Source organism: Prosopis cineraria, unplaced genomic scaffold (assembly GCF_029017545.1).
Source record: "Prosopis cineraria cultivar Desert tree isolate PC_DT_omini unplaced genomic scaffold, ASM2901754v1 PC7, whole genome shotgun sequence".
Taxonomy (NCBI): domain Eukaryota; kingdom Viridiplantae; phylum Streptophyta; class Magnoliopsida; order Fabales; family Fabaceae; genus Prosopis; species Prosopis cineraria.
The window spans coordinates 18,212,311-18,225,714 of record NW_026555338.1 but is presented as its reverse complement, the minus strand read 5'-3'; positions in this window follow the sequence as shown (position 1 = coordinate 18,225,714).

Below are 13,404 nucleotides of genomic sequence, written 5' to 3'. Positions count from 1 at the left end.
ATCCTGAGCTCCCAAAATTCATCTACATGTCAATTCTTTAAGTTCAAATTCAAATTCAAGTTATCTCAACCTCAACCAATTTGTTATAATTATAAATTACTGGTACAAAATCTAATTTATCAAAGTCCTCAATTTCTCAAATTGAGATTCAAGGCCCAATATATTCACCTTCAAATTCATCCTCAAATTCCCAATTATTCTTTTAGAATTTTTAATACACGAATACCAAATGAATTTCACAATTGTAAACTTCCCTTGACCTTTTATTCATTCTCAAATCACTTCTAAAAACTATTAGAAGGCCAACACTTTTCAAAGTTATGCCAAAATATTCTTTTTTTCTGAGCGAATCTTGAGTATTTAATGATAACTCAAATTAAATCCAGTTGCCATGAAAATTTAAACATAATAACCCTATGACCTAAAGTTCTCAACCGAAAAAAAAAAATTCTCAACCAAACAATTTCCAAATTACTCATATAAAAAATGCCTGAAAAAATTCATGTTAATTCTTCCATAAATAGAAAATCCACGCAAACTTGTGATTCAATCCCACAATCAATTTCTAACAAATATTTATAACTTATCTATAATTAATTATCCAAGTTACTAGTAATAATTAACTTTAGAAAATTCCCGAATTCTCAAATCTAAGGTTTCACTAAAGTTCTAACTTCTAATTTCAAGCTTAAACCCCAAAACTAAACCGCTAGAACTTCTTTGCTAAAGAAACCATTAGGACTTCAATGATACCCAAATCAATCATTGTGTTCTAATTAAATTAGTACAAGGGGGTGGATCTCATACTCGATCAGACTCAATTTTAGGGTATATTGATTCAGGTAAGGATGCTTAACATCTCTCTTGGGCAAACTCGAGCCACTTTAGGATCCTCAATCCCTTGATACTTCAACCCAATGGATCTCCAAGTGTAGTGACATGAGCTCACACTCATAGATCATGGTCAAATTCATTTTCATGCATAGGTTTCTCAGAGAGGCAAGTGCAGAGCATACTTGAATCTTAGTATGACAAATATAAGGTATAACATCCTGAAAATTTTTAAGAGCTAAATTTAATTTAATATAAAATATTTATAATTAAATTAAAATTATGAACAATTTGATAGAAGTCTAGAGTTTAAATTTTGTTAAGCAAAAGTTTGGTTTTATTTAATTTTTAACTATGAAAAAAATTATCAAAATTGACTTGAGCTTTTGTGCTATAATAAAGAAATGTTAGGCCCTTCTTTGTAATTTTTTCCAAAATGTTTGAGTCAGTTTTTTAAAGGGAAAAACATGGAGAAACCAAAAACAAAAGAGCAAGAAATGGGACAAAGAGGACGAGAGAGAGAGGAGGAGAGAAAAGGAAGAGAGGGAACTAAGACTCAGATCTGAGAGGCTTTGCAACCGTTGCAAGTTCAGTTACACAATAGGTAAACTCTTTACGTCAACCCTCTTACTTTCCTCTTGGTTTTCTTGAGTTTTTAGAAGAGAGAAATTCTTGATTTTGATCCCAAAGGCTTTGTTCTTGTAAACTTTTAATTTTCTCGGGTCTTATGGAGGTTGTTTTGAGTTTTTATATGGTGCTCTAATATTTTGAGTGGAAAATTGAATGAAAAAGAGAGTTTTAAGGTAAAAATCAAAAGAGATTGGATTTCACTCTTCAATAGTTTAAACCTATTGATTTAGTTGTAGCACAGCTATTTGAATTCAATAAGATTTAAATTAAGCTTTGGTTTTCATTAGAAGGGCTAATTTTGAAAGTTGGTGACACAAAGTAAAGGTTTTTAATTGATTAAAAATTATATGAATTGGAAATTGGCCTAGTGGTGGCTAATAAATGATTTTGATGGTAAAATGATACTATGTGAATGGTTAGTTTAATATATAGACTATTAGGATGGATTATAGCTCATTGACCCAAGTTGTGTGGCATGAGTTATAATCTTCATTAATGCTATTTGCCATAAAAAGTGATATGTTGTAGGAAATTATTAGTGAAACTTAATTGGAGGATAAAGAAGAAGACAAGTTTCATTTTGTACAAGGGAAAATCCTTTTGGTATAAAAAGTTTGAGATAACAAGGAAATTTATATTTCTTATTGCTTTGTTTAGCTATTTTTGAATAAATATAACTAGACATCATACATTACATGTTTGAAATGATTAAATGCAATTAATTCTATTTTATAAAGACTTATGGGATACTAGTTGGATAATAGTGCTTATATGTTTTCTATTTGTTTAACAACAATGTTTTTATAGAAACAATGTTGTTTGCATGCATTGTAAATATAGAGAATGAAAGTTGCACTTAAGAAAGTACAACTGGGTTAAGTACCTTAGATAGGCTAAAGAATTGCTTAAGGGAGGAGTGATATTTGTTATACTATCTTAGAGTGTTAAAGTGGTTAATACTCGGGAAAAGGTAGACAAGAGTAAAAGGCATGATCTTAGTAGGAGTTCACCAATAGGGAGGTGTGGACTTGTGATTTTCTATAGCATATTGCCAGTACTCAGTGTTCCCTTTCATATTGTAGGCTTAGTACACTAAAGTGGTTAGTGAATTGAGTGTTCGACACCTCTTAGTAGGGGAAGAAATCCAATATATGAAGTGTGAGGTTGAGTACCTTGACCAAGGTAGCCCTCACATGAAGAGTAAGTCAAGCTAGCTTTAGGAAGGAGTTAGCTTCAGTTGCTTAGGATTAATGTCGAAGGAGCACAGGTGGTTAGGTGGATTCAATCATGCCTTTCATTATGTTTTGTGCCTATGGAGAAACAAGTGGGTATAAAGTTTATCTGTGAGCTAAAGAGTGTTAGGGGGCATTCTATCAGTTAGGAAAGGTTATACCAGCCTATGTCATGCATTCAAGCTTTTTAAATGATTAAATTATATGTTATGTTTAATCTATTATTGATTCACTTGACTAAGGCTTATTTTGTAATAATAAATGTAGATTTCTTTGTTACTGAGACTGTGGTTATCTCACTCCTTTCTTTTAATATTTTCAGGTCTAGGTAAAAGATCCAGTAGTAGATAGGGAAAGAAGTAGAGCTAAGGGTTGTTTGTAAATTGTAAAGAACTACAACCCCTTTCTTTTGAGGAAATCTATTGTAATATATTTAGGATTAGGCCAGGTGCTAGTAGAATGTGATCATATATATGTGTGTATGAATGTGTGGATTGTATGGCTTTGTATGAATTTTTGTCTGCCTGTAGACTTGTGACTAGGAAACTTGGTTATGGTGTGTGATTTTGATGGATTTATTGTTAGACCAAGTTTTCACTACAAGCAAATATATATTTTGGTATATATGTGATTATACAACCAAATACAAAGTGGTTGTATTGCAAATGGTGTGCTATGGGCAAAAATACACTTTGGATAGAGAGAGTGGGTGCGTGGGTCCCTTGGGGATCTCTGAACTAAGTGAAAATATTTAGCATGTGTATTCATATGTGTATATAGTCTTTGAAATGGTTTTGTGTGATTTGTAAATTTTGGGGGGATTAGGATCTATTTTGAAAAATGGCACCCATGTGGCAAATTTAATATAAGGGGCTTTTTCATTATTTAAATGGTCTATCAGGCACTCCTAGTCTTATTTGATGCATCTAAAGTGTTTATACAAGTTTATGACTATTAGGATGAGATTTGGACAATTTTGAAATTGATTTTTACCAAAAAGTTATACTTTCGTATCCAGGTGTCCAAATTTTAATCCGATCATTGGATTTCCTTGAAATTTGGGTCACAAGTAAAATTTTTATATTCTTTGTATGGGCTTTGAAATCACCTCGATCGGACAGCAAATGAAGTAACGACACTCTCTAAAAGTTGATCCGGAGATGTTGTCATGACAGCAATGACAACAACCATTGCTGAGGTTGGGATGCGCATGAATTTTGATCCGAATGTTGGATCTTTTTGAAATTTGGTACACTTCTAGTACTCTTTGAATTTAACATTTGGGCTTTGGAATCGTTCTGATAAGAGATCGAATGATGAAATGGTATGCTTCGGAAGTTGGTTTAAATGTGCTGTCATGATAGCAAAAATGACAAACTTGCAATGTGTCCAAATTTTCATCCGATCGTTAGATATTTTTGAAATTTGATAAAATGACGTGTAAGTTTAAAATTATTTCAATTGGAGGTCGAAGGGCGGAACGGTGCCTCCCAGAAGTTGGCCTGAGAGGGCTGTTATGGCAGCAATTTAATGCTATCATGCAGCATTTTTTTACCCTGCTTTTGCCAAACTTGCTTCCATGCTATAGATAGAAACTATAAATTTTTCTAAAGGTTTTAATTTTTATTTTTCCATGGTGTATTTGTTTAGTGATTTAAATGATTTGTTTCCTAAGTTAGTTTTAAAATCAACTCCTTAACCACATAGTTTATTTGAATTGTGTGATTTTTAGATAAAACTTGGGGCAAGTGTTATATAAGGTATTGTTGAAATCAAGCTTTCAAGAGAGATGAGAGAATTTTAGAATAGGAACATGATAGAGAACACAATGATTTTATTTGTCAAACAAGTTCTAAAACAAGTTCTACCTTACAAGACAATTGAGGCTCCCTTTTATAGATGAAGGGAGGAGAGCACATTAATTATTATAGGATGACACATCAAAATATGCGTACATACTTTTCTAAAGTTAGAGCAAACGTGACCAAAAGTAAAAAACAAAAGCATTGAATCTAAGAGAAGAAATAAAAAGATTACACTTATAAAAACTAATTCTTCTCTTGATCTTTATGCTCTTAGAGGTTTTATCACTTCATGATTCAACATTTGATCTACACAAGTAACAAACTCCTTTTTTTTTTTGTTTTTATAATCATCACAATACATGGTTCAACACTGGAAGACACCACAAGGTTGATCAACCCTTGATAAGTCTATTAGTTCAATGAAGAACTTTAGAGATAATCCACTCACAACTCTTGAAATTACAAAACGATGAAATTCATTCAATAGTCAAGTCTTCAAGTCTGATTATAGAATAAGGGTGCAATGTATCTTAAGTAATACATTCAAAATCTGACTTAATTATCTAGGAAACATAAATTTTAATACTCAAAATGAATTAATTCTAGCCTATAAAATTACAAAGACTTAGTTCAATGAAATGGATAAACTCAAAAGTCAAATATCCAAAATAAGTCTAATTTTTGCTCAAATACAAATAATCAAATATAATAAGCAATTTAAGGCCAATGTCATGACCCAGAATCGGAGTCGTGGCCAACACATAAGCTAAGCTAATATATTTCCACTTAGTCTAGCAAGACTGTTATACATTTCACACAAAATATCTTAATAAAGCACAACTTTTCCAAACTCAACTTTTCACCAAGGACTTCCCAACAAAATGGAGGTGGTTGAAAGAAAGAATAAAACTCTAAAGGGGATGGTTAGAGAAATGTTGAATCAAATGGGGCTCCCAAAGTGTTTTTAGACTAATGCAATGAGTACATCATGCTGCATTACTAATAGAGCCTATATAAGACCACTCTTGGGTAAAACTTCCTATGAGCCTTGTAAGGGGCACAAACGCATTCTCTATCATTTGCATATTTTTGGGTGTAAATGTTTTGTTTTAAATAATGGAAAAGAGAATTTTAACAAATTGGATTCAAAATCTGATGAAGATGTTTTTCTTGAATATTCAAATTGGCTAAAAGCCTTTAGAATTTTTGACAAAAGAACTTTAATTATTGAAGAGTCAATACATGTCAAATTTGAGGAATCCTTTCCAACTAAAAGCAAAGAGGAAATTGTCAATATCCCTCTTGGTGATCTTTCATTTGATGACAATGAGGAAAATCAATCCAACAAGGATCCTGAAATTGAGATAGAATATGATCATACCAAGACTCTTCAATTCCAAAAGATCGGAAATACAATAAGACTCATCCTCTTGATTAAGTTATAGGGAAAGTTGGAGATAGAGTAAAGATCAAAAGTTCTTTAAGAAAAATATGTTATTTCAGTGCATTTCTTTGAGATATAATCTTTTGACCAGGGATGATCCTGCGTATAGTTGAGGGTGGGCAATTGTTCCCTCTTGATTTTGTGATCCTAGCCCCATGTAAATATGGATTATGTTTTAATTTTCCCCCACTGATATGTCAATTTTGAATCACTAACTAAAAGAAAATCAAGAGAAGAGAAAGAAAAGAGGGGGAGAGATGTTAGTCGTTCTCGATCTAGGTGAGGATTTCGGGTGCAAAGTTTGTTAGAGGATCACCGTTTAGTTAGATAATATAGAGCTACTTTAGATTTAAAATATTGGGACAAGTGAAGTTGATGATATGATTATTAAAATCTAGGACAATGGGCAATGAGAGATAATTGGGATTTTAAAATAATTTAAGCTTTATGAATGATTTTTTTAAAAAAAAAAACTTGTATTTCAAATGGTATAATTCTTATGTTTTTAGTGGAATCATTTATTATAGTTCTAAATAATTTTGACCTTTATATATTTAATTTTTTGTTTAATTTTTTTTAGCAAATCAAGTTGGCATACGTAGTAGGGGTCTCATTGTTATTTAAACAAATTGTTGGGGTTTGAATATCAATTCTTGCACATGTTAAAAAGAAACCACGTTCATATGGTTCTATATTCACGCATTGAATACATGGGTCAAATTAAATTTTTCTATTAGTGGATTATATATCATTTGTGTTTCACTTAAAAAAAAAAAAATTGCCCCCACATGCTTCAACTCTAAGGTCCATCACTACTCTAGACGTTGAAGAAGCCTTATTTGATGAATATTGGTCTATAGCAATGTAAAAAAAGTTTAATCAGTTTGGGACTTCTTTCCAAAGCCCAGTGAACATCCAGTGATTGGCGCTAAATTAGTCTTTGTAAACAAGTTTGATAAAACTGGTATAATGGTCAGAAATAAAGCTGAGTTGGTTGCAAAATGTTATAATTAAGAGTAAGATATTGATTATAATGAAACATTTGTTTCAGTAACAAGGATTGAGGCCATTTGGCTATTACTTACATTTATGTGTTAAAGATTTTAAATTTTTTCAAGTGGACGTTAAAAGTGATTTTCTTAATGTCCTAGTACGTAAAGAGGTGTATGTGGAACTGAATTGAGATATAAAAAAATATGAATGAAAAGGATTTTAGGGACTGAATTGAGACATAAAAAATAATGGACCAAAATGCTAGAAACAAATAACGCGCACCCATACATTTGCAGGGCAGTTTCTCGAAAGTTCGAAGCCACACCAAGCTGATCAAGTGCACGCCACCCATTAGTTTGAATGATGATGGATGCTACTATGGCTCTTGATTTTCTTTTAATCTTTCTAACACCAAACTTTTGATCCCTTTCCTGTTCAATTCCCCAAAAATTCTCTTATAACACGCCCCACTTTTCAAAGTAGTGAACAGTATATTTGAATTTTCAAATTATACAAACTAATGGAAGGAAAAACATAACCAACCTATGTACCACCTATGTTCCTATAATAGAACCATTTTGACAAGTTTGATTTATTCCTATTTATGATACCCCATTTATTAGAATTGTCTATTGTATTTTTTAGTTTTTAATAAAAATGCCCTCATTTTTTTCCAACAAAAAATGCCCTTATTAATGGAGGTACTCGTGTTCCTACATTGATTAATGAGGTAAAGAGTAATTTTATTTTTAAACAATATACCCAACAGTATATAAAAAAAATTATAAACTTTATTTTTTTGGGTTCAACTTTCTATTCAATATTTAAAAACGGTGCAGTGCCCTTGATAGCAGAGCCACATTAAAAAGGATAACTGCACCCCTCATTTGGGGGTAATGAGGAGGAGAGAAATTTGAAAGAGTTTTCAAACGCTAAAAGTCAAGCCACGTAGGAAAGAAGTCTCCATTTGTGCACCTCGCATAGTTTGTCTACTATGTTTGACAGGAAAGCCACTTACAATAATCACATCCTTTCTATTTATTTTACAAAACACTCTTTATTTTATATTAAAAATACAAATACTTCATTTTACAATTAGATTTTGTAAGATTTAAAATTCTACATCTCCTATTTTTGATTTTTTGCTGACCTTACACTTATTATAATTGAACCCATCTAATCTTGATTTATATCTAATTATATTAAACCCACCTAATGTTGATTTATATCTAAATATATTTGATTTTAATATGTTTTTTTTAACATATACTATATAGATGTGTGTTATAACCTACTTCCTAATAAACTTTATATTGAATATGACATTATTATTTTTATTTTTCATATATGAAATAAAAATTTTCACAGTTTTTTAAAATTATTTATTTTAATTTAATATTCAGTGTTTTTTAGAACATGAAATCACAATTATAAGATATAAAATTAAATTTTAATAATTTAATTTTTTTAAATTTTTCATTTTTAATTATATTACACCCCTAAGCCAAGATCCTAGCTCCACCACTTGTTGTTTCCCCTAAACAAAGTTGAATTTTACCTTTTGTGGATTGGCCAAACCATTATAAAGAATGACATTAAAAATGATAAAAAATGACCTAAAAAATTATAAGTAAGTACGCTGTAAGAAAATTAATACTAATTAATTTTCCTAAATTATAAATAAATATTAAGAGACATCTTTTTCCTCATGTAAAAGATCAAAATACAATTTTAACAAGCCACTTTAACTCGTCACTGATTGATTATCTGATCACTGTTGCTAGCAACAACATCTGATCACCATTGTTGCAGTTCATTTTTCCATTAGGGTGTAAAAATCTTCATGGTAGGACACGGGTAATTTAACTATTGCGTTCAAGGTTCAAATGTAAGTACCATCGCATTGATATGTGAACAAAATATTTTGAAAATCTTTTTAAATTTTCTAATATGTCATTCTTTTTATATATTCTCTCCATAATCAGTTGGAAAAGAAAATAATGTGATTAGAATATAATAATTAAAGTTGTCTTAAACTTTTAAAAGAATATAAAATATAAAATTCAAAACGGATTTTTTTTTCCAAAAAAATAAAAAAGTAGAGTATTAAAAAAAATTAAAGAAAGATGTCTACTTCTTAGTGGGTTTCACCGTTAAAATTGTCCAAACTTGACGGTCCCTGGTTCTCAATGGAATTGAGATTTAGGATACTGGTGTGAGACCATTCATTATATACCAGCTATGTTGTATAGATACTAATAAGCTTATCAAATATGATACTTTTATGATACATTAATACTTTTATTTTTAAAATATAAGATACGATATGTTTCTATATGCACAAATATATTTATAAAAAAATCATAAAAATATTAAAAATATAATTTCAATTTAGAAAATATCCAACTTAGCATACATATATAATTCTTTATAGTAATACCAATCAAAACATAATCACTTTTATTTCAACTCTATCTAATTTCCTATGGCCTAGTTTCTGCTAATAGGTTCATATTTAGGGTTTATATGCCAAAATATTGTGTTCCTACATTTTTATAATAAAAATAATTATTTTTATCCTTTTATTATGTCTAAAACTTATCTTTTTAGAGAAAATCTAACCTTCGAATTTAAAGAAAATCACAGAAATATATTAAAAAAATTAATAATGTAACATTTAATAAAATTTAATTTCTTAAAAATAACACTGAATTATCAGTTCTAAAGTATTGAATACGTATCAAAAATTAAAATTTTAAAATTACAAAAAATATTATTTTGATATACTATGAATGTGTATTAAAAAAGTATTAGTAAGTATCAATATCAGACACGATACCGATACGGACACGTGAGTCAATTTAAAATATCGGTGCTTCATAAATAGCAAGAAGAATTTGGAGGTAATTAATGAACTCACATCGGGGCAGGGAGAGAGAGAGATATTAGGGCTGGTTTATCAACAATTCAAAACAAAAAAAGCACTTTGAATTTTTTGTTAATGGTCAAATAGCTTATAACTAATTATAACTTATTAACTAACATGCATCGTTTGGTTGATCTGATTGGGTAAAAACTTGTCTTGTCACATTTTTTACAAATTAAATCTAGCATAAATTTAATTCTTATTATAGATATAAGGGCTTGGTTAAGATACGTGAATTGTAAAAATATCTTTTATGCTATGCTTGGATACACATAGATTTGAATTTAGATTTAAATTTGAGTTAAATTCATTTTTTAGATAATTAAAAATGTAAAGATTTGGATTTGACCCAAATCTAAATCCAAGTTCTCTTTTAATTTTTTTGTAATTTGAAATTCTTTCTAAACCCTATTATTTCAAATCCTAACTCAAACTCTTTTGTAATTTGACCCAAATACATGAAGGCTTGATCAACCTACCAATGGTAATTGGACCAAACTGCCAAAGTTTATAGAAACAAGTTATCGCCGTTGATTGGGATGGGACAGCCAACTTTCACCGGGATCGAACCGACAGCAACAACGAAAACTGACTGAGGATTGACTTCCAATGGGATTGGATTGATGGCAATAATAGGGATCAGACGGCCAACTTCCATCGGGACTTGATTGACAGTTACAATGGGGATTGAATAGTGGAATTCTACCAAGATCGAATCGATGGGGATGACCGGGACTGGATCGAGGGGGACGATGGGGACTGGATGGCTGACTTCTATTAGGATCAGATTGACGGTGAGGACAGGAAACTGACTGAGGAGGACGGTGGGGATTGGACAGCTAACTTCTACTAGGATTGGACTGATGACGATGAAAGGGATAGAACAGAGGTGGACGATGAGGACCAGATGGTCAAATTTCACTGGGATCGAATCGACAGGGATGATGGGTACTAGACTGAAGGGGTCAATGGGGACTGATGACTAACTTCCATCGAGATTGAATTAGTGGTGATGATAGGGAACGGACTGAGGGGGATGATAGGGATCGAATAGTCAACTTCCATTGGGACCGGATCAATGGCAATGATAGGGATCGAATGGCTAATTTCTATTGGCACAGGACTGGACTGACGGCAATGCCGACTAGATTGAAAGCAATGGTCGCAGTCTAGTCCTCACCCAGTAGAAGTTGACTTTCAGTCCTCATCACTGTCATCGGTTTAGTCTCAGTGAAAGTCGGTTGTCTAATCCCGTTCGTCACTGTTGGTTTGGTGCCGTTAGAAGTTGACTGTCAGGTCACCATCATCCCCCTTAGTCACCATCATCATTGTCATTCCTATCGTGGTAGAATTCGACCATCCTATCCTTGTTGTTGCCTCAGTTAGGTCCTGGTGGAAATTGGCCGTTCGGTCCCCATCATTCCCCTCTGTTCGGTCCCTATCGTCTTGTCCGTCTAATATCTGTAATCCAATCTCGATTTTTGCTGTCAGTCTGGTTCCTATGGAAGTTGGCCATCCCATCCCGTCATCATGATGGTTAGATCTTAGTGAAAGTCAAAGGTCCCATCTCGATCGCCATCGATGCAACTGTCCCAATTGGCTTTGTTTGTTTAATTTTGTTGGAAGTTGGCCATTTGAATTATCAAGTTTGACCAATCTTTCAAGTCTTTTTTAAATTCAAATATAGAATTTAAAATTTAAAATTTTATGTTAGATCCAAATAAATGATTTTAATATTGTAATTTGAAATTTTTTATATCATTCAAACAAAAAATTTAGAATCTATAAATTTCAAAAGTGAGATTTCCAATATGAGATTTTAAATTCAAATTCTAAATTTAAATCCACCCATCCAAAGACAACCTTAAGGAATTTTAGAATCATGGGTCAGTCTTGTGCTTAATAAGTTCTAAAATTTAACTTGCTTAAATAGGTTATGGGTAAAGATATTTGATTTTAAAATTTAAGTGAGGTTAGAAACTGACTTTTAAAAAAATTGTGGTAAATATTTTTTTTTATTGCTCACACAAGTTACCACCAATTAAAAGCAATTCTATTTGAGACACAGTCGAGTACTAAATGTCAGCATCTCTCCCAGTGGCCCCTTCCATTAAATCTAACCCAACCCCCCTTGGTAAATTGTAATATTTATTAATATTGATTTAAATTTAACAAAATCATTGCGTGGTGATTGAAATTTACCAAATAATTTTTTGAAGAAAAATAATTTAGGAAGAATGGTACTTAAGGCCCAAAATTAAAGAAATTAGCACATAAAGCCTAATACATTCTGAATTAATTCTACAGGCCCAAATGCCTTATATGCAAATTTGTTTTTGAGCGAAAAAATTCATTTGTCCTTCATTTGAAATGTACAAGTTTCCCAAATTTATGTAAAACAAAATGTCTATATATAACATGACAATGTCTATATATTAATAACATAATATCCATTTATTATGCATAGTTCATATAGTTTAATTAAACAATTAATACAAGTTTCATAGGTATATGAACAAAAAATGTTCGTATATAACATGACAAAGTCTGTACGTTAACAACATAATGTCTTTTCATTATACATAATTTGTGTGGTCTAATTTCCATGTATTAACAGATAACAACACAATATCCTACACATGATGTTATTTTTTTAAAATGAGGGAAAAACGAGGCTTTTTACTAGAAGACATATTTGCATGTAAGGTCTTTGGGCCTGCAGAATAAATTCAAAATGTATTAGGCCTTAAATGTTAATTTATTTGATCTAGGAGCCTTATGTGCCCTTCTCCCAATAATTTACCCAATATGTTTTAAGGATATAGTACCAAGCCATAATTTTTACATAAAAGAAAAATTAATATGATTAAGTGGAGTAAATTAAATTATGTAAATTATTTCGTAAGTTAAGAGTTTATAATGATTTAAATATTACGAAAATTATATTTGGTCAAAGAAGAAACTTATATAGACTTTGTTTATAGATTACTCTGATCTTCATCCTCAAGGAGAATTTTAATCTATTTTTATTATTGTACAACTTTAATAGGCTCTTCCAAATTCTTAGCCTTTCAATCACATCATTCTTGAAAAAAGTAAGTCAATGTGATTACGATAGTCCAACAAAAATGCACGCTAAGAATTTAATAAATTGTATATAAAACATATTTTATCTATTTTATTAAAACCCTATTTTATAGATTTTATTTAGTAAATGACTAAATAAAAAATCATTGCTCAGTACATAATTTTATTAAAATATGAAAAAAATTACACGTGAATCCAATTAAATTTCAGACCTATATTTTTTTCTTGGTAAAAAAAGAGTTGTAATTATTTTAAGACGTTACTTTCTAATTATTTTGTGATAAGCTATTTTAAGTAGTAGATGAAAGAGAATGTCATTAAATGGGGTGAAAGATTTTTCATGGCATATTTACAAAGTAATTACCATGAGTTGCACTCATATATTGGAATATTGACAAAATGAAGGCCATGTCGATGGATGGAGCCTGTAGTTGCAGATAGTCGAACTTGGCAACA